The following is a 26555-nucleotide window of genomic DNA, read 5'->3' as shown; positions in this document are numbered from 1 at the left end:
GCAAGACTCCATCTCACACACACACACACACACACACACAAACCCCAGAAAAACCAACAACAACAAAAGGCCCTCCTATGTACACCTCTCTTCCTTGGAAAACCTCATTGCTATAGATATCTTTAGAAAACGCTGTGCAAGGGATCTTGATGATGCTATCAAAAACATAGCCCTGAAGTTGGAAAAAACTTCAGTGATCTTCTCAGATAACCCTGACTCAACCTACAGCACCCTCATACCCCTACCTTCCAACATAAGAATAAAATTCTCGTTTCTTTCTTTTTGATCTTTGTATTTCTCCATTTGATCATGCCTGTGGTCTGAGTTCAGTTAGATGAGTATTTCTAAAATTTTAGAAGTTTCTAAAACTTTAATTTGCAACAGAATCATCTGGAAGGCTTGTTAAATACAGACTGCTGGGCCCCTGGCCCAAACCCCAGTGGATTTTTCGGTGGGTCTGATGTGGGTGGAGCTGACACTTTGCATTTCTAACGACTTTCCGGGTGCTGGTAAAACTGATGTTGCTGATATGTGGATCACACTTTGAGGAACACAAAATTAGATGCTTGAGCATGAAAGGTTAAGGTACGTTTAAAGACTTTTGTCCAGTTCACAGCCAAAGGTTTTACTTTCCTATGCTACATGTCTGCCTTAATTTCAAAAATTATTGGTAGAAAGTACCCTCATAAAGTTCTCTGGTTCCCCTGGACTACCCTGCCTTCTAATACACTGAGGAATCCCAGAGGAGGGGGCATGATGTAGCCACATTCATTCATTCCAGGGCTCATCAATACTTATTCACAGGAAGCTCCAAAATACAGCCTTCATGATTCAATCGAAGTCCATTTTGTAAAAATCACATATTTAAGCATCTCATTTTGTAGATGAAAATCCTGAAACCAAAACAGGTCATGTGACTTGTCCAAAGCCACAATGCTGGTAGCAATTGGCCCAGCCACCTCTAGAATCCAGGCTTCTTGCCTGGTCACCTTCTAGTAAAACATCCTCTAGCAGGCCAGGCACCCTGATCAGATGACACATTTTAATTATCTGTATCATATTTTTCCCCATTTGAATAGAAGACTTCTAAAATATAGTTTGATAATAGCAACTATTACTATGCATGCATTTTAATGTGCACAAAATATATCAGTGAGTTTTTTTGTTTTTTTTTAAAGCATCACCATCCTATTTATACTACCTTTCCATGTATTTATAGGCTACAGATTACCCTTAAGTATTCTGATCTTAAAAGAGTAACCAACACTCTAAATGACTATTATTCTCAGGGGATAAAGACATTTCATTTTGTAATCTTTTTGTCTTGCATCATAGATAATCTCCTGTATCTTACTGAATCGGGCTTTAATTGTAGGTGGATTCTTTTGAATTCATCGTTTAGCTATGCAAAATTTTTCAGCAATTAGGAGCAAGGCAAAAAGTTCCTTCCTTTTACTTAATAAGACATTATTTTAAAAGAAGGAGTGTAAAGATTGAAGTACTGTAGATCATAACTTAAACAACCTGGGCTACGACTATGACGTATGAGAAAGTTAATTCCCCCCATACCCCGCCAAAGTTTCTTTAGCAATGCACTGAGATTCAAAGACTTCATGACAACTTAAACTGCTTCTTAATAAAGAAATTAATTTAATTAGGAGTTACAGGATGGAATTTCATTTTCTAATGGGCCTCAAACACAAGTGGTTGTAAAAAGTCATTTTGAGATCAAAGTGACTTTGGCTCTAGACTGGTTTTTGCCAGCTTGTTACCAACTAAGAAATCAGCCATTTATTCCTTAGATGGGTCAGAAAAACTAACATCTTCCCCATACTGGGCACATCAATCCATAAAACGTTAAAACCCAACCACCCGCTATAAAACTTACGTAACTGAAACTTTACTCACTGAACATTTTTGCAGGAGTAAGTTGAACACATTTCAGTTTTAAAAAGGCAGCCCACTATCTCACCAGATGAAAATGTAAATGCATATTAGAAATAATTCACTCAACATTAGTTAATTTTTGTGAGTCATTCTCACTAACTTCTTGCTAATGATCTGTCTTGGCAGCAAATGATTTCATCTAAACTCCTCTTCAATGCTCCTTATTCATTTCAAGGAAAGCATTTAATAATGGGCAAATGGCAAATAATTACGCAAAAAAACCAAAAACTTGCTAGTCAACTCCAAAGGGAAATTGACTCCTTTCCCCAATAAGTTTCCAATGAGAAATGATCAGAGAGTTAATTAATGTGTAAACAACCTGCAGCTGCCGGGACACCCACACATGCAGTAAGTTGGAGGCTAACGATTAAAGTCCACCTCGTAAACCAAAAAAGGTCAACCTTTCTAGCTGTCAAGAAGGTAGTGACTTGAACCACAGATCAATCACCATGCACATCAAAGGAGTAAGAGGTGAAGCCAGTAAGACAAACTCAGCTGGAAAAACCTTGTCCCTTCATTTGATATCACCCATTTAAACAACACCAAACCAAACCAAACAAACCCCCCCACCAAAAAAAAAAAAAAAAAAAAAAAAAAAAACACATTACTTCTGTCCCCATCCCATTCCATATTGCAAAATGCGGCAAATCTTTGATCCTAATGAACTTTCTTTGGAAACCAAATCAAATAATACAAGACTCTATAGAAACCATGATAACATACTACCTGTGCTAGTAATGGACCTGAAATGAAGCTGAAAATGAGTTGAGAATTTAACTCGTAAGGGAAATTCTTTTAAAATTCCTTACCCAAAGCTGTAATTTAAGGCTGCGATTTAAATACTTTTGATTTATTAAGTTATTTTCACTAGTATTTACTACTTTTAAAACTCTGACAATCTTTTCCTATTACATAAAGGAAAATAAATACATTAACAATCTGTATTAGTCTGTTCTCACATTGCTATAAAGAACTACCTGAGACTGGGTAATTTATGAAGAAAAGAGGTTTAATTGACTCACAGTTCTGCAGGCTTAACAGGAAGCATAACTGGGAAGCCTCAGGAAACTCACAACCATAGTAGATGAAGGAGAACCAAGCATCTCTTACCATGGCAGAGGAGGAAAGAAAGAGAGTGAAGGGGGAGCTGCCACACACTTTTAAACCATCATATCTCATGAGAACTCACTCACTATCACAAGAACAGCAAGAATACATGCCCCCATGATCCAATCACCTCCCACCAAGCCCCCAACAAGGGGGGATTACAATTCGATATGAGATTTGAGTGGGGACACAGAAACCATATCACAATCCAATGTGGGTGATAGCTGCTACAGTAACTGTAGTAGACTTGCAAGATAGTAAGAGTCACTGTCTTGTCAAATGGAGGCTCAGTACAAAAGATTAATATGCGCCAATGAGTGAACCACACAGCCAATCATTTGTTGCCACATTGCTCAACCCCAAGTGGAAGAAAGTTAACAAAATAAATGATGTGAAGACTCCACAGCCCTTTTCCTTGAACCCTACTGGGCATCTGTTCTGTTCTACTTCCAGAATGTTCTATCATCCAGGTCTGAATCCCTCCCACCTTTTAAGAACTACTTTTCTACTTGCCGTCTTGTAGTTCAAGTATGTTCCTATCTCCCAGACTATAATAAATGCTCCTCGAGGCGGAGACTCTCTTTTGTGGAATAAACAGTGCCTAGTACAGTGCCCTGCACATAATACGTTTCTTAATAGAGAATATGCATTGTGTAGCATATCAATATTGCTTTCACACGGCATTTCTAATTCAACCCTCCCAGAGACTCGGTAGATGGTTTGACAGAAGCTTAATGACTTGCTCACAGCCTGAAAACTCTTGTGGAGCAGAGGTAGAACTGAACCTAGGACTTCAAATGCCACATTCACATTTGCTTCCCTTCCCTTTACCACCAAAGCAAGCACTGGTCTTACCTCTCAACCACAGCATCACCGATCAGCAAGCTTCACGGAAGGCTATGAGAGTCAGCCTGTTATCAGGCCTGCACCACACGCTCTCCTGTGGAGCAATATCCTCATGGAGTTAGATCTGGCTTTCTCAACCTCAATATTCCTGACATTTTCCATGGATAATTCTTTGTTGGAGGGGGCCGTCTTGTGTGTTATAGGATATTTAGCAGCATCTCTAACTTTTACCTATTAGGTTCAAATAGTGGCCTCATCTCTCAAATTGTGATGATAAAAAATGTCTCCAGACATTACCAAATGTCTAGGGGAGTTGGGCAAGTGGGGAGTTCAAACCAGCTAGGAACTACTGAGCTGTTGCAGAGGCCAGGTTTACCTAGCATGGGGGTGGGAATACAACCCAAATTGACAACTGGAGCATCCCACACTCTTCCCCCATCCCTGATTAGTCCATGAGTGTATGTTATCAAGGCAGGGCCAATCAGTAGGTGTTTTTGGTGAAGAGGGCATTGATAAGAACATTAAAAGAGTGAGAAAGCCTCACTCATGAGATCATGGCACTTTGTAGTTTGGTTTATACTGGTTTGACTTGAGATGTTGAACCTTGCAACCCAGAAAGACCTGATTAATCTATCCACTGTATCACTGTAGTGCATGAAGTCCGACATGGGCTTCCCTTCCTAGCAGAGTGAAAGCTCAAGTCCTTTTCCAGACCAGTATGGTCTTATATACACTGGCATTTCCTGCATTGTGCTAATATAGGTGCTGGTCCCTTTGCCAGAGATACTTCCCCAATACTAGCACACCTCACTTCCTCCAGTTCTAAACTCAGTATGGCCCTCCCTGACATTCTCTTTGCAGGAGCACCCTCAGCCCATCCCGAGCAACATAGTAGTCACCATCTGACACACTATATATTTCCTTGTTGTGTATCTTCACCCATTAGACATATCAGATGAGGGCAGGGACTCTGTCTCTATTGTGCACATGGTGGGTATGCAAATAGGTGCTCAATAAAGATATTTTGATTAAATGAACGAATCGATCAATCCAATATGTGGTGCCCAGTCTGAGGGAGGCTGGTTATCTTCATTTCCATGAGTATAAGGCTTAGCAGTATAAGGCTTAGCAATTTGAAACATTTAAAGATGAGTCAAAACCATCCCTGCTCCAGGTAGTACCTGCTCCAGGCAAACACAAAAGGATCACAGTCCACTTTGAATCAGGAGAGCATCTGAGTGTTAAAAACAATACCAGGAGCTGGTAGTTCCCGCTCTGCCACCATTTCTGCACGTCCCCTCCCACTCTCCCACCACAGTAGGCTCCTTACTGGTTCTTTGTCAGTGGGGCAAGACATCCAAGTTCCCACCAAGCAATCATGTTACACCTAATCAGAATGCATAAGATGACAAATCCTGATATAGCTGACTTTGACCGAAAAGGGGAAATTTCAGTGTGGTGGGAGAGACCCAGCCATGAGATTCCCCTTCACATGGTCAAGAAGCAGGGACTTCATTTTGCATACAGGGCAGGGGAGAAGCATGGACAGACATTAGATTCTGGAGCTAACTCACACCTGGGTGTCTCTCATTCAGTGCCTTTCATCTTGATTTGCAAGTCTCAAGTTTTCCATTTCTGAATCTGCATCTGGGCCCCTTCATCCAGACTGGGTTTTCCCTTGCTGCAGAGCAATCTAGTTATATTTGGTGACTTACGCTAAGAACATTTCACATCATGAAATCTGGTTCATCAAATACTCAACAAATATTTACTAAGCTCCTACTACATCCCAGGCTCTGTTCTAGGCTTTGGGGACACATCAATGCACATGGGAGATAAATGCTCTGATGTACCACCTAAGGATGGGGGTCTCTGCCACTTTGCACATAGACATCATTTACTGCCTATCTGGTCAGACCTTCCTATGGGTGAATTTACATTTTAATGGAACACACTGGAGACATGGCAAAGTGATTAAGAATGCATTTCAACCAACCCAACATGGTCTAAAAAAAGTAAGTAATAGGCATAATCTACACCCATAGGTTCCTACCTGATAAGGTTGTTGGGAAGATTAAATGAAGTGCTTCAAATAGGAAACTAAAAATGAAAAATTTGAGGCAATCACCATGATTAGATACTCTGAGGTAAAAAAAGTTTATTCAAATCACCCTGCACCCCCATAATGGCTCCTATACCAACTCTCCTTTCTCCCAGGAAAGTTCAAACTTGGTCACCACTGACTATGCCCACTCAGGTCAACCACATGCTACAGGGGCCAGCTGGAAGCATAGCTCCTCCACATCCCTTGGGTGAACTGTTGGAGAAAACTGAACATAAAATTGGAAACTCTCAGCAGATGAAGTAACAGAGTGGTGAGCCAGCAACATCCCAACATCAATTCTTTACCTCTAGAAAGTGGTTTTCTCCATGGCAAAATTGGTTGTTTATGGTCGATAGCACCTTTGCCATGGTTTTCAATACACAAGCAGCATGAGCTTTCCCCTGCGCTTCATATAACCCTTCCCCACTAAACCAGGACCCAGGATGCATGATGCGGGGAAGAGGCATGGGAGTTAGGAACTTTTGTGAAAGACTTAGTTATGTATTTTGGCAAGTCATTTCCTTTCTCTGGATCTTGATTTCCTCAGGGGTAAAACCTCACTGGATTAGATCAGGGGTCAACAAACTTTCTCCTATTAAGGGTCAGACTAAATATTTTAGGCTTTGTGGGCCATATAGTCTCTGTCATGACTATTCAACTCTGCCCTTGCAGTGTGACAACTGAAGACAAGACAAAAGTAAATGGGCATGGACATGTTCCAATAAAAGTTGACAAAAACAGGATGCAGGCTAGATTCAGCCAGAGAGTCATAATTTGCATGCCATTGGATTAGACGATCTATGAGTACCTTCCAGTTCCGATTTTCCATAACTTGGTTGTATAAGATTCACCTCCCACCTGACCTTACAGAAAATCTTAAAGACTAGAAGCCCTAGGTTAAAATTAAAAGCTCTGGAAATAATAACAGCTATCATTTATTAAGTGATTGCTGTGTACCAACTATTATGCTATGACTTTAATGTGCTTTATCTCATTTCATTCTCAGGGCAATCTGTTGAGGTAGATACCATACTTAATCTATTTTATAGGTGAAGAAGCTGAGACTTCAGTAGTCTAAGTGATCCATTCTACATCATATAACTGGTAAGTAGCAGAGCTGAAACCGGAACTGATGTCTGACTCCTGAGTCCTTGTTCAAAAGTACTAAATTATGGGACCACCACACAGCTGTTCAGACACCCACCTCTGCTGGTCACCCTACCCACTTCCCCAGTTACTCTCTCATGAACCCTCAAGAAGTTCACATGAGAAACCCTATTCTTGCATGTCACATACATTAAAAGGTTGGCCTAAAAATAACACCCAAGTTCACTACTCTAGATGATGAATTGCTTTTTAAAGCATAATAACTGGTTCTTTGACCGGCTCAAGACCTTATGCTGGTAGAATACCTTCGACATGCCTTATTTGGAAGGCAACCATGAGACAAGTGCTGGATCTGCTGATGGAATCTGTAATCTCTCATCCAGGCAAACACAGCCCTATTTAAAGAATTCTTTAAACTAAGAAGAAGGGGGAAAAATTCAAGGACTTACTTCTTACCATGGTTTATCACAGTTAAACTAATCATAAACAAAGCTCTCAAGAAACAGTGACCTTGGAAAAAAATCAAAGGGTAGCGTGGAATGTGCATGAGATTCGCTGGCCAGTGTCATGAGAGGCGTTTCAAGGTGAGGTGCCTGCTGGAGCTCCATCAACGCCTGTGCACTGTTGCACTCTCCGAAACCTCAACAAAGTCTCCTTGCGAGATGGGTGATTACTAATGCAGTCTCTTTGGGGCCTTCAGATGGATGGACGTTTGTCATAATACAGGTATATGTTTCAGCATAGCCACAACTCCCTTCCTCTCACTCGGTGGTAGAAAGCTGCATTCTCCAGAGAGTTCTAATGTCCACAGCAAGCACAGTGAAAATGTTAATGCAACAATTTGATAAATATTTAATGGCTCTTTCCTTAGCTTGCGGATGCGATTAAGCCGGGGCTTCATTACTAAAACCTACTTTCACCTCCTATTTTATTTATGAGCTTGATTCCTTTACACTAACACACAGCCAGGTTTAGACAAATTGAAGTCAGGAATACAGTGGAAAGAGGAACCAACAGCTCAATACCAGACCATCAAAACTCAGTGCAACTCAGGCTTCTGGCAAGAGGTATTGCTCCCGTCTCCCAAGGCGACAGACAAGACTGAAACGGAGCTAGACAAGAAAACACCTAGAGGAGAAGCAGCCCCAGGAATACAGATCAGCTGTTTTCATGGTGACGGTGATATTTGGAAGGTGAGCAAAAAGACAGGGACCCTCAATCTATTTCTCACTTCCTAACAGGCCAGGACTATTTATTATTAGAGTATATTATACATTTGACCAACAATAATTTCGCTTCATGGATTTGTGTTCTTCCGCCCACGCAGTCCTAGTCATTCTTTGAGCCCAGCTCAAATGTCATCACCTCTTGGAAGCCTTCTTGATCCCTCCTCTCAAGTCAAAACTAATCATTCCTTCTGTTGTAAACCTACGTGTTTTGTTGATAAGGTTATCATAGCTTTTCTCTCACAGATTGCCTTTAGTATTACAGTCAGAAATAGTACAGTTGAAAATGAAGACTTGAGTCCAACTACCTGGGTTTACCACTTACCAGTTGTATGGTCTTAGGCATGTTACTTAACCTCTCAACACCATATTTACTTATCTTTAAAAATGGAATGATGATGCCCCTACAGGACTGTTGTGAGATCACCTGAGATAAACGTTTCAGTACCTAGCAGGCATTTAGATATTCTCCCTAACAGCTAGATACATACATGCCCATATGCAACAATTTTGTTGCATATGGAACCTGAAAGCTCCTATCTACCTCCCGCATCTTCCCATTTAGGATTAAAAAAAAACCTGTGAGACATGTTGGCCAAATTCCAAGCCATAGTAGTGAGTAAGGTCACTTTAAAATATCACATGCCCAGTTACTGCTTTCATTCAATGTCCCATGTCTTCCCTCCATGGACAAGTTTACGCTGTGTGTGCATGCCTGAGCTTGCTAGTCACTGAAATTACTTCTTGTTCCATGTGACTAGAGAAAAAGTTTGGTAGAATCTCAAGATTTGCATTTATGTTTAGGAGTGATCAGGAGGCCCTATGTAGGCTTCAACCTCAGCCATGTGCCCTGATCCAGCTTTTACAGGACCCTCCACTAAAGGGGAATGTTGTCATCCTTCCTTACAGGTTCCTTGGGAGCATCTTCGGAGGGAGCAAGTGTTTATACAAATCAAGCCCACACCTCACACCTAGCATGATGCATTTGGACCTCCTTACAGTGCTTGAGGGCAGATACAGGGAGAGGGAGAGGAGAGTTGGAGTTAAGCAGGCCTCAGTTCAAATCCCAGTCTGCTGCCATAAAGCCTCAGGGGAGATGGAAATCTCTCTAGCGCTCATTCTCTACCTTGTTGAATATGACAGAGAACTCTAGTTACTTATCTCAGCATCTCCTCTTCCTCCTAGCAGGATTCCAGTTTTTATCTAAGCACACTCACAACTTGAGTAAACAGCTGTATTTCCCAGCCTCTTTTGCAAAGATGTGTGGTCATATGTCAAAGTGCTAGCCAAGGAGATGGTAGTAGCATTGGGTGGGACAAGGGGAAGTCTCCTCAAAAGAAAGCATCTGTATACTGCTTCCCTGCTTTTTTTCTTCTTGCAGCCTGGAATGCAGACATGGTGGCAGCAGCTGAACTATGGAGCAACTCTGAGGAAGGGAGCCATATGCCGAGGTTGGCAGGGCAGGAAAAAAGCAAGCTGGGTCTCTGTGACATAGTGAGGCTCCTAGACTAGCCCTAGGCAGACACCTTTAAACTTCTTTAAGGAGAGACAAATAAAGACTTGACTCATTTATGCCACCATGGAGGTTTTCACTGTTCTGTGCAGTCCAACTTGATCATTACTTACATATAAGGCCCAGCCAGAATGTAAATAAAACTATGACCTGCAAGCCAAGTCCAGCCCCACAGCCTGTTTCTATATGGCCCATGAGCTAAGAGTGATTTTTATAGATAAATATTTGCAATCAAATTGGTAATAGGAGACAGTAACTCTAAACCTCACTTCCTCAACAATGAATTCCATTCTTCTCATTAGGAAACCTGTATTTCAGAAAGGTTATACTCAATTATTATCATTATATTTTGAATTTTGTAAAAAAAAAATCTGTGGAAATTTGTTTTCTCATTATATGAGTACCTACATACTAGTCTTGATTTCGCCTCTTGACTTGCATAACCTAAAACATTTACTACTTGGCTCTACACAGAAAAAGTTTGTTGACCCATGATGTAGAAAAGTCTCCAACATGTTGCGATCATAAAGAAAATACTCAATAAATGACACCTGCTACTATAATTAAATCTCCAAAACAGCCTGGCACAAAGTTACTCAACTATTTATTCATTTTTATGAGATATTATAATCCTATAGAAAAGTATGGCTTAACTCTTTGTTGACTTAAATAGATTAAAAATTTCCAGAGTCAACCTCACCCCTTCCAAGCATCTCCACCTTCTTTCCTATTTCTTGGTCATCAGGCAAGAGAAAATAAACATGACAGCATAACAAAGACACTTAGAATGCACTGTCCCCCATGTCTCCCTCCCTAGCCCATCGGTCATGTATGCATTTTTAAGGCCACCTACCACAAAGGGACAAAATGGATATGATAAAGGGGTTTTTGGCACTGAGTCTAATTTCATTTACATTTTTCTGGAATGGTTTGGTAACTGAGCCTAATATCCATCAGGTATTTCCTCAATAATTCCAGAATTGACATGTGTAAGTTGCCAACCTGGTGCCAATTAATGGAACCCTACGCAAAGCCACATACATGATTCTACCATTCAGTACATCATAGTAACGCTTCACCCATTCATTTGGGATCCAGGAAAAGTCTCTCACACATGTATCATGAGGAGCAGTTGAAGCATGAGTTTCAGCCTTCCCCCATAGAAGAAAAATTATTTGGCTGAGTTAAACCAGTGGTTCCCAACCTTTTTGGGCAATGGTGCCAAGCTTATGGCTCATGTTCACATCACTCTGTCAGTCTGTGCCAACTCCTCCCTCCACCCTTCTGTTCCCAACCCTCAGTTGGACATGCTCTAATCTGTAAGACAGTCTGGGCTGTTCCAAATACCGGGGTTGGGAGTATGAAAGGGGAGTGTAGGACCAGTTCAGTGGAGGCCTGTTGGGAGAAGAAAAGGGGTATGTGTGGCCCATCATGTCTCTCCTTAAGACAGCCAGGGAAGAAAAGGCTGACTTGGCACTGGCAGTGGAGGTGTGAGCAAATGAATGAGGTGGCCCTGAGTGGGATGCAGAAAGGTGGAGTTGTGTCTTTAGTTGGGTGTTTACTCCTTCAAAATTACCACATCCAGTCCCAGCCCACTGGAAGGCAAGCCAAGGGGAAAGTCTTATGGAAAGCGTGGTGGCTCAAAAGATTTCAACACATCAAGAGAATGTAGACATGGCCAATGGCTTGGGAGGGCAGTGGGTAGGACAGAGGATGAGAATCATTCCTACTAATCAGCTATTATCCTTTGCCATGGTTTGAATGCTTGTATCCTTCTCCCTCAAATTCATAGGTTTAAATCCTAACCCCTAAAGTGATAGTATTAGAAGATGGGGCTTTTGGGAGGTGATTAGGTCATGAGGACAGAGCCCTAATAAATGGGATTAGTGCCCTTAAAAAAGAGACCCCAAGGTACTAGCTCTTCCCTTCCACTGTGTGAAGACACAGCAAGAAGGCACCATCTATGAACCAGAAAGCAAACCCTCATCAAACACCGAACCTGCAGGCACTTGATCTCGGACCTTCAAGTTCCAGAACATTAAAAAAAAAAAAAAAAATCTGTGGTTTATAAGCTAGCTAGTTTATGGTATTTTCTCACAGCAGCCCAAACAGACTAAGATACCCTTGGTTAGAAGAAGCTCTCTTGTTGCAAAACATCTCAAGCAAGCAATTAGCGGGTGGGGGTGGGAAGACATCTTGGATGAAAGTATTGTGGATTTTGTCCCAGCATTGCATGCACTCCCAAAGGATATATACTAGAATGTCCAGAACAGCACTTTTTGTAACAGTCTCTAACCAGAAACTAAGGAAACTCCCAGCAACAATTGAATGAATACATTTTGATCTATTTAACAATGGAACCCTATAAAACAACTAAAATCAAGGATCTACAACCATACACAAGAAAATAATCAGATCTCACAAACAGAATGTCGAGTGAAAGAAGCCAGGTACATAAGAGTCCATATTGTATAATTCCCTTTATGTAAGATATAAAAACTGGTAAAATCTATGATGTTAGAAATCAGAGACCAGGTGCGGTGGCTCATGCCTGTAATCCCAGCACTTTGGGAGGCCGAGGCAGGTGGATCATGAGGTCAGGAGGTCAAGATCATACTGCCTAACACAGTGATCATACTGGCTAACCCGTCTCTAATAAAAAAAAAAAAAAAAAAAAAAAATACAAAAAATTAGCCAGGCGTGGTGGCAGGCACCTGTAGTCCCAGGTACTCGGGAGGCTGAGGCAGGAGAATAGTGTGAACCCAGGAGGCGGAGCTTGCAGTGAGCCAAGATCATGCCACTGCACTCTAGCCTGGGCAACAGAGCGAGACTCTGTCTCAAAAAAAAAAAAGAAAGAAAAAAGAAATCAAGAGAGTGGTTTGAATTAAGTAGGGGTGCAAAAAGGGCTTGTGGGACACTGGTACTATTTTATTTCTTGATTCTGTGTGCTGGTAACATTGGCATATCTAGCTTATGAAATTTCATTGAGCTGAACACCTATAATATGTTCACTGTCCTATACGGATATATTATACTTCCGTGAAAAGATCTAGAAGATATAATATGGCCTTTGGGAGATCTGGAACCCACAGTATGCTAATTTTGAAAGGATCCCTGACTATTCCTGGGCCAGAGTAAGCCTTAATCATTTCATTTGACAATAAGACTCAAAGAGAAGGAACATGGTAACAGTGGCAGCAACACAGCAGTAGTAAAAATATACAACAATAAGCCAATATTTACTCGATATTCACTTGTGCTAAGCACAACACAAATTTTATCTCATTTAACTTTATAATACCCCTATGAAATATACAGGTATATCCCACTTAATAGCTGAGGACACTGAAGTTCTGAGGGGTGAGGAAATAGACCTGACTCCTGATTTAAACACCCCTTCTGCCTCTTCATGGGACCAAGGAGCTTGTGGCTAAGTGAGAACTTGATCCAAGTCTCCTAATGCTTGAGTCAATATGCCTCCATGGTAGGCTGCAAAATGGCCTCCCAAAGACATGTCCATGTCCTGATCCCCAGAACCTGAAAATCGTAACATATTTGAGGAAGAAGCCCTTGCAGATGTAATTAAATTGAGGATTTTGAAATGAAGAGATTATGTGGATTATACAAGTGGGCCCTAGATGTCACCTCAAGTATCCTTAGAGAGGCAGAGGGAAATTTGACACATGCACAGAGGAGAAAGCAATGTGAAGATGGAGGCAGATACTGGAGTGATGCGGCTGCAACCATGGAATGCCAAGGATGGATTGTTGGCAGCCACAAGAAGCCAGGACAGACTCTCTCCCAGAGACAGCCAACACCCTCACTTTCAAACTTCTGGCTTCCAGAACAGTAAGAGAATAAATTTCTGTGGTTTTAAGCCACCAAGATTGTGGTAATTTGGTACAGCAGCCCTAGGAAATGAACACTCTCCCTAAACGTAACACAGCAGCATCTAAAGAGAGTGTGCTACAAAATGGCAACAGGTGTCCTTGAAAAACACGCCAGAATCACCAGGTTTGGAAAACAATGTTAAGTGGGTTTCTTTATGATTGGACTTCTCAGGCCCTATGTCATGCTTATTGTCCCTTATGAATCGTCGAGGAGATACGGTACCATAGACTTTTCCAAACTTGACCGGCCTCAGAACTGTCTTGTGAGACTTCCCTGGCACATTCTCAGGAAGTCCTGCAGTACACCACACTGAACACACTGACCGGACCCAAGAGGGAACAAAGGCCTGAAAAGTTAACAGTTATCACTTTGCGAAGCTCATGATTATCCTTCTAAAGGCCCCTACCACAGTGCAGTAGCTATGAGGGCAACAGTTGCACCAGATAATCTCCATGGTCCATTCCAAATCTAACATTCTCTAATTCTTTATGTACAACAACAGTTCTTGTCCATGGTAGACACTGCTAATCAATCGCAGCACCATTTCCCTAAGCCCTGAAGAGGCCCCTTTAATTTTTTTTAAACAGAGCTGCAGGCAAATAAAACCTCTGTACTATTCCTGTCTTAGTAACTCAATGAACAGTCCAAATAAATAAACCATGGCTTGTGGGTTTTCAGAAATGCCTGTATTATTCTCTTCTTGCCCGGGGAAGGACATCCTCTTCCCCACCAATATCTGTTGATGTTTTTCTCCACTTTTAGAATATGCAACCCTTTGCTCTGATTTTTAAATTAGTACTCCACCAATAACATTCAGTAAGAGGTTGTGGCTTTCGGGGCCAGAGAGAAGAGCAAGTTTGGGGCACTAAACATACAGTTCAACCTTTGTTCCCTGGGAAAGATTCACTCTGACAGATTAAAAAATATATATGTTTACTGCCTTCTGAGTTCCAAAGCCATCTGTGGGAGTTGTAGTGGATCTTAAAAACTTTTGGATCCCAAATCAATTCCCAGGACAGCTGCATCTGATCAGACTTCCTAGTCAGGAGAGTTCAGAAGCTTGGGTTCTTCAGAAAAAAACATTAGCTGGGGTTGCAATTTTTAAAAGGTGATGAGACACTCATGCCTCATTTGTACTGAGTGCTGAAATAATGCCTCACTGCAAGGGGTTTACAAACCTCCACAAGGGGCAACTATCATTGATCTGGTTTACAATTAATAAAAAAGAAGGCACAGAAATGTGAAGTGTATGGACTTAACAGTGTTGGGAAGCATATTAATCTCTACATCCCCCAGGAAGTAAGAGGGAGATGAGGAAAGGAGGAGAGTAATAAAAATAATTTAAAAAATTTTAATTTCCTAACAATTTTCTTGCAGTGTTTGTTAGACACTGGCCCAGGTACCAGTTAATCAGTCAGTCAAAATTTACTTAGGGAGCCCTCCTAGAAGGAAGGTACTGTCACTGAAGATGGGATTTAAATGATGCAATCCTTGTCTTTAAGGGACAAGGAGGGACAGGGGCAGGCTTGTTATACTGAAAATGAAATATTTTGGATCTTGAAAAGTGCTTTGGAGAAAAGTTGGTAAGATAATGTGGCCAAGAAAAATGTGGGCTGTGGAGTGTAGTCGTGGAGTGTAGTCATGGAATGAGGCTAGGCAGGAAGTCATCTTGACAAAAGGACATTTAAGCTAAGATCTCAATGATGAGAAGCTGCCAGCCAGGCAAAGATCTAGGGGCAGAACATTCCAAGCAGAAAGAACAGCAAGCACAAAGGCCCAAAGGTAGGCAGAAACTAGGGCTGGCCTGTGGCTGAAGCTAGTAGCCAGGCAGGAAGATGCCCTTGAGAGGTATGCACAGGCTAGAACTTGCTAAGGTGGGAGAGTCTCACAGGTCATGGCAAAGTGTTTGGTTTTGTCCTTATTGCAATGAGAAGCTGTCTGAAGGTGTTAAACAGGGTCGTGTTATGATGTGATTTAAGCTTCAGAACCACTAGGTGTTTGGGAAGGTTGTCAAGTAATCAAGGTGAAAAATGATGGCAGCATGGACTAAAGTTGGACCTGTGGAGGTTTGAGATATATATCTTTTCTATCATATTTTTTATAGAAGTGTAATTTACATATATCAAAATCCATTGACCTTATATGTAGAGTCTCATCAATTTTGAAAAATGCCTATATCCATGTAACGCACACTCTATCAAGATATCAAACATTTTCAGCACCCCAGGAAGTTACCTCAAGCTCCTTTCTAGTCAGTCCTCCCTCCCTCTTACCCTCACCTGCTACAATTTAGGGTATGTTTTTGAAGTAGAACTGAAAAGACTCATTCTCACTAGATTGGATATGGGAGGGTAAGAGAAAGAGAAAAATCAAAGGTGCCAAACAGTGTTTAGCTCAAGCAACTGGTAGCTGTAGGTGCCATTTGTTGACACAGTCAAGGTTTGAGGAAAGGAAAAAAGCTGGCGCTATGTTTTCATACAGCAAGTCTGAGAAGCCCATTGGACATCTAATGAAGATGCTGAGAAGAGATGTGTATCTGAGTCTGGAGCTCAGGAGAGAGGTCCAGGCTGGAAATGTGACTTCACTAGTCAAGAGTACAGTGTAACATGAAGCCACGGGCTGGATGGCATCAACAAGGGAGCAATAAAGATGAAAAAGACATGAGCAAGCAGTAAGGAGGCAGGAGTGGCTGACATAAAAAATAAAAAATTAGAAGAGGAGAAAGAGCAGCAGAGGAAATTGGGAGGGAGGAGGAAGATAAAGCAAGAAGGAGACAGAAAGTTATAGAACGAAGCAAAAGGAGGGAATGATCCACTGGGACAAACCCTGCTGACAGGCAGAGGGCGACCTTCACATCTCTTAACATATTTACCCTCCCTAAAACTCTGTAGGGTAGATGTCCCAATTATTTCCATTTTACAGACAAGGAAACTGAGGTTCAGAGAGGTAAATGACTTGTCACATTGCTAATAAGTGGTGGAGCCACCATTTTAATGTTTAACAATTTTCCCCAAGTGTGTTCTGTGGCACATTAAGAGGTGAGGCTGCAAGGTGGTTCCAGGGTCACATTAGCACAGTACATGCAACATCAAGGCTAAACAGGTTTCTCTACTCCAGGCCTTCTCATAGCCTTTGAATTGCAATTGCTCAAGAAGGATGATATTTTACATATCATCTCACACACATGGTTCCACACACACGGTACCTTTTTTTTTGTTTTCTGTTTTAGAAGAGCAATTCACCAAACAGGTGTTCCCAAGATCACAGTAAGATAACCACTGCTAGAAGGCAACATGAGAAAATTTTCAAAATGTGTTTAAACAAAGTCCAAAGCGCCTTCCTGGAAGTTACATCACTTGTACCCAAAGGAGAAAGGGTCGACATGAACATACCATTTTACAGATGATGAAGCTGAAGCTCATGAGGTTAAGTGGTCTGTCCTGTATCCACAATCCTGCAGCAATTAAGCAAGAAAAATCATTCCTGGTCCATGTGCCCCAAAGAGTAAAAGAAATCAGGTCAGGCCAAGGGAGAATCAGGCAAGAAGCTTAAACGAGGCTTCGTTCAGTCTCTGCCTCTCCTCTTTACAATATTCCCTTTGAGTTCACTTTCCACAGGATTACGCTCAGAGTGGGGGGATATACAGAGAATGGAGGAAGGGCTGCAAGTGAGCTCAGGCTATGAGCATTGGGAATGGCTTCAACTTTCTTGGGCTGTGTAGGGTGAGGTCTTGTGAAAGGATCCTGTGGGAGGCATTATGGATTGGAGGAAAGAAAGTGGCACCTACATCCAGGTGGAAAGGGCCCTTGATGGAAACAGAACTGTCTTAAGAATTCCAAAAGCTGGGGGAATTAAAAGCACTTCACAGTCAATCAGTCTTATCGTGGGTCATCTTGGTTCAGAACTTAGAGAACCCAAGACAAATCAGCTGGACACTCCTCAAGTTGTTGCCACAAGGGCCTCCGCCCCATCTGGTCTCCCTCAATTCCATCACGGTGGATTGTCTAAATGGGGACCTCATGGAGTGCTGTCTACAGAATGCCAGCATCCTAGAGAAGCAGTCTTCGGCAGAGTGGCAGCAGGGTGGTTACTGGGTACAAATTATAAAGAGAAGACTGCCCACCGCCCCCCACCTCCCAACAATCCACCAAGAGCAAATGCTTGAGAGCACGGACTGCATTGAAGAAGCATCCCAGGTAGATGCTTGGAATTAGTTGTAGGTCCAGGTACCCTGCATGGCCACTTGGTAGCCTTGTGTCTCAGGGGAGTTACCGAACCTCTTTGAGCTTATCCTTCCTCATCTGTGAAATAGGCTAGCTGATGGCACCAACCCTCATAGGGCTGTTGTAAGGATTTTTCAGTAATAAAGAACAAACAGCAAAGTGCTTCTCAAGATAAAGTCCAAGGTCCCACCTGGATATTTCTTAGGTCATACTACAGACCTATGAAACAGACTCCCTAAAGGATATCCCTATGTACTGTAAAATCTGAGAAAGACTGGTAAGACATTAAGTCTATGCTTGGCAAAAGCTCAGTAAATTAACAGGCCTCATTCTGTTTATTGCTGTTATCATATATAATATGCCAAGATGAGACTTCTTCTCCAGCCTGGACAACGTAGTGTTCAAAATTAGAATTTATCTAACATCCAACTCAACAGATGTTTGCTTATCCCCAGAAGCCTGAACAAAGCCTCAATCATCAGAAAATATAAAATAAAGCCAGTGACTAATTACAGCAGCCTGGGTGAATGCAGAGTAACCTTTTGCAAATGTTCCCAAGAGATCAAGTAGTAGTTGTTTTAAAGAAAAAGTAGAATGAAGCAAACTTTGAAAGATGTGATAAAAGCAATGTCACGTACACACTCCCTGTGGATTGGCCATCTTGCCTGGAAAGGTGCTTTGTGAAGAGGGAGACCCTAGTGATAGGTACAAGGATTTCTCTACACAGGCTGGCTGTTAAAAGTCAAATGTGAAGCAATTCTCAAAGGCCTCTGGGCTAATCTCACAGGGAGATCATTCATGAGTTTTCCCAGACATTGAGTCCCACAGTACCTGCGTCTGTTCCCTCCGCTACCCCTACATCTTCCATTCTTCTGGAAGTTGTCCAGATTACAATCTTTGCAAAAATGAGCCTTCCTTTGCTGGTCACACAGAGGAGCAGGATATGAAAAAACATTACCAACAAAACAAAACAAAGCAAAAAGCAAAAAAAACAAAAAAACAAAACAAAAAAACCCCCCAAAACCAGAATGGTAATCAAATACTAAGTATCCCAGAAAAGAATCCCTCGCCATTTAGATTTTGAGAAAATAAAAAATATCAAAGAAACTTTTTTGGAACATCATATTTAAACCCTCAATACAATTTCCATAAAGTCTCATTATATTCAACTAGGATTACCATTCTGTGTTTTAGTAGCTAAAAAAAAATTATTCCCTCTGCTTCCTCTCATTGACATCAGAATATCACACCGAGTTTATATTCACCCAGCACTCTCCTATTTTATGATAGTTAGAGGAAGTGCTTAATGTGACCGAGTACTTTTCAGGAAAGATTAAGAAAAATAGCTTCGGGAGCACAGCATCTCTGAGATTTGGTTTTCTAAATTATTTTTTAAAACCCACAGATCTCTGCATACACAACTACACAAAGCAGTACGCGTGTCCCTCAGTCGCCCCTTACCATCTTTTCATTGCCCATTTTCTGTATTGTTGATTCACTTCAGGGCAAACCCCACACAGAACCGCTTAGCCTGCTCTGCAAACAGCTCTACAAAGACCATAAATGTCACCACCAAATTGGTGAGTGCTAGTTCAAACCTTTGCATCTCTCTCATTCCTCGAGACATCTGTGTCCCTAAGGATAACAATTCTGGCTTAAAAGAAGTCTTGGGAAAAGGAGCCAAGAGTTTTTCCTGTTGAAGCTAAGTGGGAGGAGGCCAGTGGGGAAGTGGGCTCGATAAAACTGTCTCAAAAATAAGTTCCATCTTAAGCTCGCAGAGGGAATGAGAGAGTTATTTCAGTTTCTTAAATGGAAGTACAACCCCAAAAATAAAAAATAAAAGGCTTGCTGATGGAGAGGCTTGAAAGCCTGTGTGAGATTGAGGGTATCACTGAGGAAAGATTGCCTTGTAACAGAGCTTTCTTGTATTACACCCAAAGCTGTGTACCATCTGAGGCTGATTCAGGAAAATACTCAAATCTCCTGGTAATTTCCTGCAGACAGGACGTTTAATCATCTCCAAGCCTCCACCACAAAAAAAAAAAAAAAAAAAAAAGAAGCTAAACCAAATGATTCACACTCTTAAAACGAACCTGCCTTCAGAACAAGAACCGTTTTCTGGTCTTGAAAAGCAGCCACGATTTGTTATTCTAACAAAGTGTTCCTTTCCTCCAAACAGAAATAAAAGTTGCTCAAGGAGGGCTTGTCCTGATTTCTGTTCTGCATTTCTTGAAACTTCCATCCAGTCAACAGTTTCTCCTGGCAGGTTCTCAGAAATCCAGGGAGAGCTGGGTAATCAGTGACTAAGAACACAGGATCATTTTTATGTGCCTCCCTAACCCCCACTTTTTGGCCCCATGGGAAGATGCTTTATTGTAGGATGAGCAGAATTAGCTGCACATATAAATTCTTCACTGCCCAGCTCACTTGACACCTTTATCTGAATTGCCCAACAGGCTGGGAAGATTTGGCAATTGATGATTTGAAAAGGAAAGGCCCAGATCTTCCCCAAGTGGTATTTGTTCTGTCTGTACAGACAGGGCCATGTCCATGTCTCTAATTACTCAACTAGCTGCACAGATAAAAACATTTGTATACAGAAAGCAGGGAACTCAAAGTATACAAATGATTCACACCACCTAAACAACTGCAAATAAAGGCCAGCCCAGCAAAATAAGGGCTTCTAGAAGCCAAAATAATTTAATATGGGCGGAAATGGAATTTGGCAATCCACACATCAGACTCTGCTCCAATTTTGGAAGGCATGTCTTCCAGCTGCCTCATCTTAAAAAAAAAAAAAAAAAAAATGTAAACTCTGACCCTCTGCATTCGATTCTCAACCTCTTGCTTAGGTACACACAAGTGAACAGATGGGTGGGGGGAGCTAAAACCGCATCTTTTAAATCTTACCCAGCACCTACCCACAATCTTTCCTGATTATTTTGGTTTTAAATTTTCCCAGGGCATGGCTGCCCAGGAACCCCAGATTTGTAATCCCAGCCTTCACCAAGTCCTGACTCTTGCAGCATCTAAGAGGGTGCATTTGGTAACTTGGAGAGTAAGAATTAACTCTCTCATCTCCAAATTATACACTCCCCCACGTAGAGCTAGAAAGGGCCAGGAGAGGGGCCCTGTCCACCTACCCCAATTTAGAAAGAACATATTAACAAATCCAGAGTTGCTTCATTACCGAAGTCCACCAAGAAGCAAAGAAATGAATTTTTAAAGTTCTGGGAAAATAAACAACTTTTCTCTTTTCGGGGATATAAGCTCAAAATATAAAGGTATGTGGGAAGAAGTAAGTCATGTTTTAAAGTAGATCTTCCTGGAGATGTTAAGAAATATTTTGAATAGAAAATAACTAGGTCATTAACAGTAAATACCTTTGAAATATTTAGGGAAAAATGAATTCTAAGGGAATAAAGGATATTTAAAAAGCAAGTCCAGGGATGTTTTCATGTCCCCTTTAAGTAGTACTAATACAATAACACCACCATCCCCTCGTGATATTATGATTACCATTGTTGGTTAATACAGTGGCTGCACGAAAGGTGGATGACACTCAGACCCTCAGTTCACCAGGTCCCCACCGCGGGGCTCCTGACTTCCCAGCGTCTGGGTGGCAAAGCGCATCTCTCCCAGAGCTCAGTTTCCAGCTGCAAGGCCCCTTTTTCAGGGGAGCTCCTGAAACCAAGAGCAAACATACCCCTGCGCCCCCCTCCGTGCTCCCCAGCTATGGGGGGGCCACTTACCCGGCTTAGCCTTGCATTGCTCCGACGCTGCGGCGCCTCCGCCGGCCCGGGAAACTGGGGGGAGGCGGGGAACGGGGGTTGGAGACCCACGGGCAGGGGCAGGGGTAGCGGCTGCAGCTAAGGAACCCAGCGGGGCGTCGGCAGCCAACTGCCCGGAGCCGGAGGGGGCCCTGCAGGGGCTCCGCACAAGGGGGGTAACATTCCCGGGGCGGCAGCTGCTCTGTGCGCAGCTCCGGATCCAGGAAAATCGCTCAGGTCCTGGGGAGAGGAGCTCCAAGCTCTCTGGGCTGCCTCCCGGCTGCTTAAAGGGACGCCTCCCCACCTCCCACACCGCTTATTGGTGAAAATTTCCAGCCACAGGCCAATCCTAGGCCTGTTCCCAAATTGAGATTTCAATCAAGGGAGCTACTACTTTAAAATTAGAAAGGGCTAATGGAGTGCTGAGCCACCTTTCAAAAGCAGAAGGACACAGGCTCTCTGGCCCTCAGACCAGAGGTCCTGAGAGCTGGCAGTGGCTGGAAGAGAAAGATTAGACTGTGCCGCGCACACAAGGAACAGGGGGCATGCTGGACTCCTAGGCTTCACCCCTCCTGTGGTCCTCCCCAACCCACTGCAGTCCTTCAAGGCTCATCCAGTTTATCATAGACACTGGAGGCCTTTGTGGCTCTCTGCTCTTGGTGCTCCTAAAACCTTTGCTTATGTCTCTTTTCAGCCACTCATCACATTTTCACTTTTTTGCTTAATCTGTCACTCCCTTTACATTGTAAATTCTACCAAGGTAGAGGGATGTTTTTATCAAGACATATCACTCCCTACGGGAACGTGGTGAGCTCTCAGTAAACGTTTGTTGATTGATTGAATGAATACACGAAAGAATGAACAATGGAAATATGTCCCATGTTGGTCAGTACAATTGTTAATTAAGAGAGTAGTCAAAAGGTCAGGCATTAATTTCACACAAAACTGTGTTCATATATGGACTCTGCCTCTTACAGGTAGTTTCCTGCATTTTAGTTTCCTTGTCTGTAAAGCATGATCACGAAATTTACCATCCATAGTGTTGTAGTAAAGATTACATGAGCTCATATTTAGTCTAGAGATGCTCAGTCAGTAACCCCGGACAACTGAATAGTCAATAGCTGTTGTTATTACTGCAATTAAAATACATTTGCTGGAAATTTGAACTGGGTCTGACTGTTGATTTGACTTTGTAGTGAGCACAGTTATTAATGAAACAAATGTGAATTAAGTGCCAACTCAATGCCAGGCCCCATGCCAGGCACTAGGATCATCAATGAAAGATAAAGTCATTGACCACAAGGAACCCACAGTGGTGGTGGGGGGAGAAGGGGAGAGAAGGAAATAGACAAAGTGAATTATGCTAAATGATAAACAAGCAAAGACATATGTAAAGGAATGTTTATTGTAGGATACTTTATAATATCAAAATAACTGAAAACATAATTATCCAATAATAGGGGACAAGGTTAGTAAATTATGATACATCCATATAATAGAATACTATACAGTCATGAGAAAGAAGAAGAACTAAGTGCATCAATAAGCACTGAGCTCCATTGCTAAGTACAGTGCAGATAGTAAAACATATTTCTGCTTGCACAAAACATCTTCATGTATTATGTGCACATACATATGCTGTATACGCAAAAAGTACTTCCAGAACTATGCCTAAGAAAATTGTAAAGGTTATTATTACGGACAAGGTGATTTGAGGTCTAGGCAGATCTAAGAGGATAAGTACACTAATGTTTCATCATATGTCCTTGTATATTATTTGAACCTTTTACCATGAGCTTGTACTAAGGTCCTGGTTCTGGAAAAATGACAAATGATGACCACCTGAAAACTCCAACCCTTCAAATACCTAGACATGCTAGATAAAATATAACACAAATTATTTTTAATGCCTAGCTGACTCACAATAAAGAAAGGAAGGCTGGGCACTATGGCTTATGCCTGTAATCCCAACACTTTGGGAAGCCACACCAGGAGGATCACTTGAGGCCATGAGTTCAATATCAGCCTTGGCAACATAGCAAGACACCATCTCTACACAAAATAAAAAATTAACTGGGTGCAGTGGTGTGCACCTGTAGTCCTAGCTACTTGGGAGACTGAGGTGGTTGGTTTAACCCAGGAATTCAGGGCCGCATTGAGCCATGATAGCACCAATGTACTTCAACCTGGGTGACAGCATGAGACGTTATTTTAAAAACAAACAAACAAAAAACAGGAAAATACCAAGAAATAAACAGGTAATTAAAAACAAGAGTAAGAAGCATGCAAAGTTATGCTGTGGCTATGAGAGAGAGGGAAGAGTGGTTGGTGGCAGACAAAAGGGTTGTCTTGGTTCCCTAGGGGCTAGGATTGTAATGCCCACATAGGAGACAGACTGGGTCTTGGGACAAAGAGAAGCTGGAAGCTGTTACAAGACCTTTGTAGAAAGCCAAGAATATTTACTGAGGGCTGCACCTTCAGTGAACAAATAGATTGGAAAATTGACAACCAGTTAGGCAAAACTTGTCTGTCTCCACCTGTATTCTGGGTGAGAGGGAAGTGTTTTAACTGAGAATGAGAAATCCTAGGCCTGTGTCTTTCTTGAGATTCTAGGAGTAACAAAAGTCAAAATCAGGAAGCTTTGACTAAAAAAATTTATATTAAAATTAGTCCTGTTTGTGACATGCCAGGAATGCCTTATAGAAACAAATGAAGGTTTCTCTGGCCAATTCTACAACCCATGCTACAACCAATCCCACAAACATGAGATCCCAACAGTAAATTATACAACATCTGAGAAACTGATGTTACAAGTCAATGAATAAAAGAATAAGAGGCTCAAGAATTACAGGTCATAAAACAACTGAAATTCTGAAAAGGAACATGGAATAAGTTTATAAGGATTTAAAACACTGAAGCTAGAATTGAAACCCTAAAAAAGAACAAGACATGATGACTATTCCTCTCCATAGATCCACTAAAATTAAAAACCCAATGGGTAGGTTAAATAGACAGTACTAAGAGAGAAATGTAGATCTCATGACACTACACAAATAAAGCACAAAAGGATAAAGAGTTGAAAAATATCTGAGAGATAAAGAGATATGGAGAATAGAATGAGAAGGCCCAACGTACGTGTAATAGGACTCCCATAGGAAGAGACCAGAGAAATCAGGAAGAGCCAATAACTGAACATATAATGGCAGAGAATTTTCTGAAATTTTTAAACATCATGAATCCTCCCATTCAAGAAGCACAAGCCATCTCAAACAGGATAAACACAGAACACTTACAAGTATTAATTATTCAAAAAACAACAGTTAATAAAAAACAGAAGTGGGGAAAAATAAAGCACTGTGATAATTCTTTGACAGCGGTAAGTAGCAGATGGCACTTTGTAACCCAGAAGAGAGGCAACTTCTGCCATCCCACATTTGAAGCTGGACTCTATTTTCCTGAATTTTTCATCCACAAATATAAGGAATACAAAACAATAGCACGTTCTTGAAGACTTAACTGTATATTTTCTATGGTGTCCAGGTGCCCAAGGCAAAGTGGCAGAGATCTCCTGGGAAAGATGCATTTATTCAGCCATCAAACAAAAGCAGCAAACAACAGAAAACAAAACAAAACAAAAAGCCCCAAGTCCCTGCCCTCAGGGATCTTACTCTGGTGGTAGAAGCAGCTATCACGCAATGGAGAACATCATAATAAGGGAATACAAACTGCTATGGAAACTCAGAGGAAGAATGTCTCAACTAGCACTGCAGGGAGAGGTGGTGGCTCAGGGAAGGCTTCTTGCAGTAAGTCACATCTGCCATGAGGGACCTGGTATCTTCAGGGGAAAAGATTAGAATCAGACCTGCCTTTAAACCTCAGTACTGCCACTTGTTATCTTGTAACTTTGGTAAGGTTGTGTAACTTCTCCAAGCTTCATTTATCTCATCTGTAATGGAATCTTATCACCAGTCTTGGGGCTGTTTGGAGAATATATATTAAGCATGTAGCAGAGTGTCTAGCCCATAATTAATTTCTACTAAATAGGTATCCAATATTATGATTAGATAAAATCCAGAGCCTGAGTAGAGAAAAAAAAAAAAAAAAAAAAAACCCTTCTGTTTTCAAAGATGATTCTCTTCTAACAGTTAAAGACAGAGACTTCAGTCTACTTTCATGAAACTACCCTGAGAAATAGAAATTGTTTACTGAGTATCTACTATATGAAAGACATGTCATCATCAAAATACACAGTTATCAGACCCGGTCTTTTCCATAAAAGAATTTCAAACCTACTTCCCAAACTATAACTAATAAGGGCTACCTATGGTAAGTATCAAATAAATGATTATCTCCAGTGTTAAAGCTTGAATCTGTGACAAAATTCTTGTTCATATCATTAAACCTTCAGATTCCCAATTACACATCAAGTTGAAAGAATTCAGGATCAAGCAGGAGAAGGATTAAATGAACCCTCCTCAGCATTACTCAATAGGTTTGTGAACGATGGGGATAATAGATGGAGAGGAAACTTGAAAAGTCCAGCCAGTCATTGCTGGGCTGTGCCAATGCTTGGTGGAGAAGAACACAAAGCTATCTAGCCAACCTGGAGGAATGGCCTGAACTAAAGGGAATGAAATTCAGTCATGGCAAAGGTTGTGCCTGCCCTTTGGAAGAAGCACTGAACTGTAAAGTCTTAGAGAGAAAAGAATTGGGCAAGGACATGCTCTTCCATTAATTCCTTTGTGCACCACTTAACAAACATTTATATAGTATCTACTATGAGATATAGTTTAACCACGTAGGCTGGGTATACATGGAAAA

General features: G+C 41.6%; 1 protein-coding gene across 3 annotated transcripts in view; it reads right to left on the bottom strand.

Moving 5' to 3' along the window:
* Nucleotides 1-26555, bottom strand: part of PRICKLE2 (prickle planar cell polarity protein 2) — a 354501-nt gene that overhangs the window by 153375 nt on the left and 174571 nt on the right. The window contains exon 1 of one of the 3 annotated variants that reach the window (XM_007984891.3): nucleotides 21717-22035. The exons of the other annotated variants lie outside the window; for them this stretch is intronic. The gene's annotated coding sequence lies outside the window, so the exon portion shown is untranslated. Of the gene's footprint in view, nucleotides 1-21716; nucleotides 22036-26555 lie in introns of those variants that run through there. 3 annotated transcript variants of the gene reach the window in all.

Source organism: Chlorocebus sabaeus, chromosome 22, assembly GCF_047675955.1.
Source record: "Chlorocebus sabaeus isolate Y175 chromosome 22, mChlSab1.0.hap1, whole genome shotgun sequence".
NCBI classification, from domain to species: Eukaryota; Metazoa; Chordata; class Mammalia; order Primates; family Cercopithecidae; genus Chlorocebus; species Chlorocebus sabaeus.
This window is presented reverse-complemented; position numbering and strand designations above follow the sequence as displayed.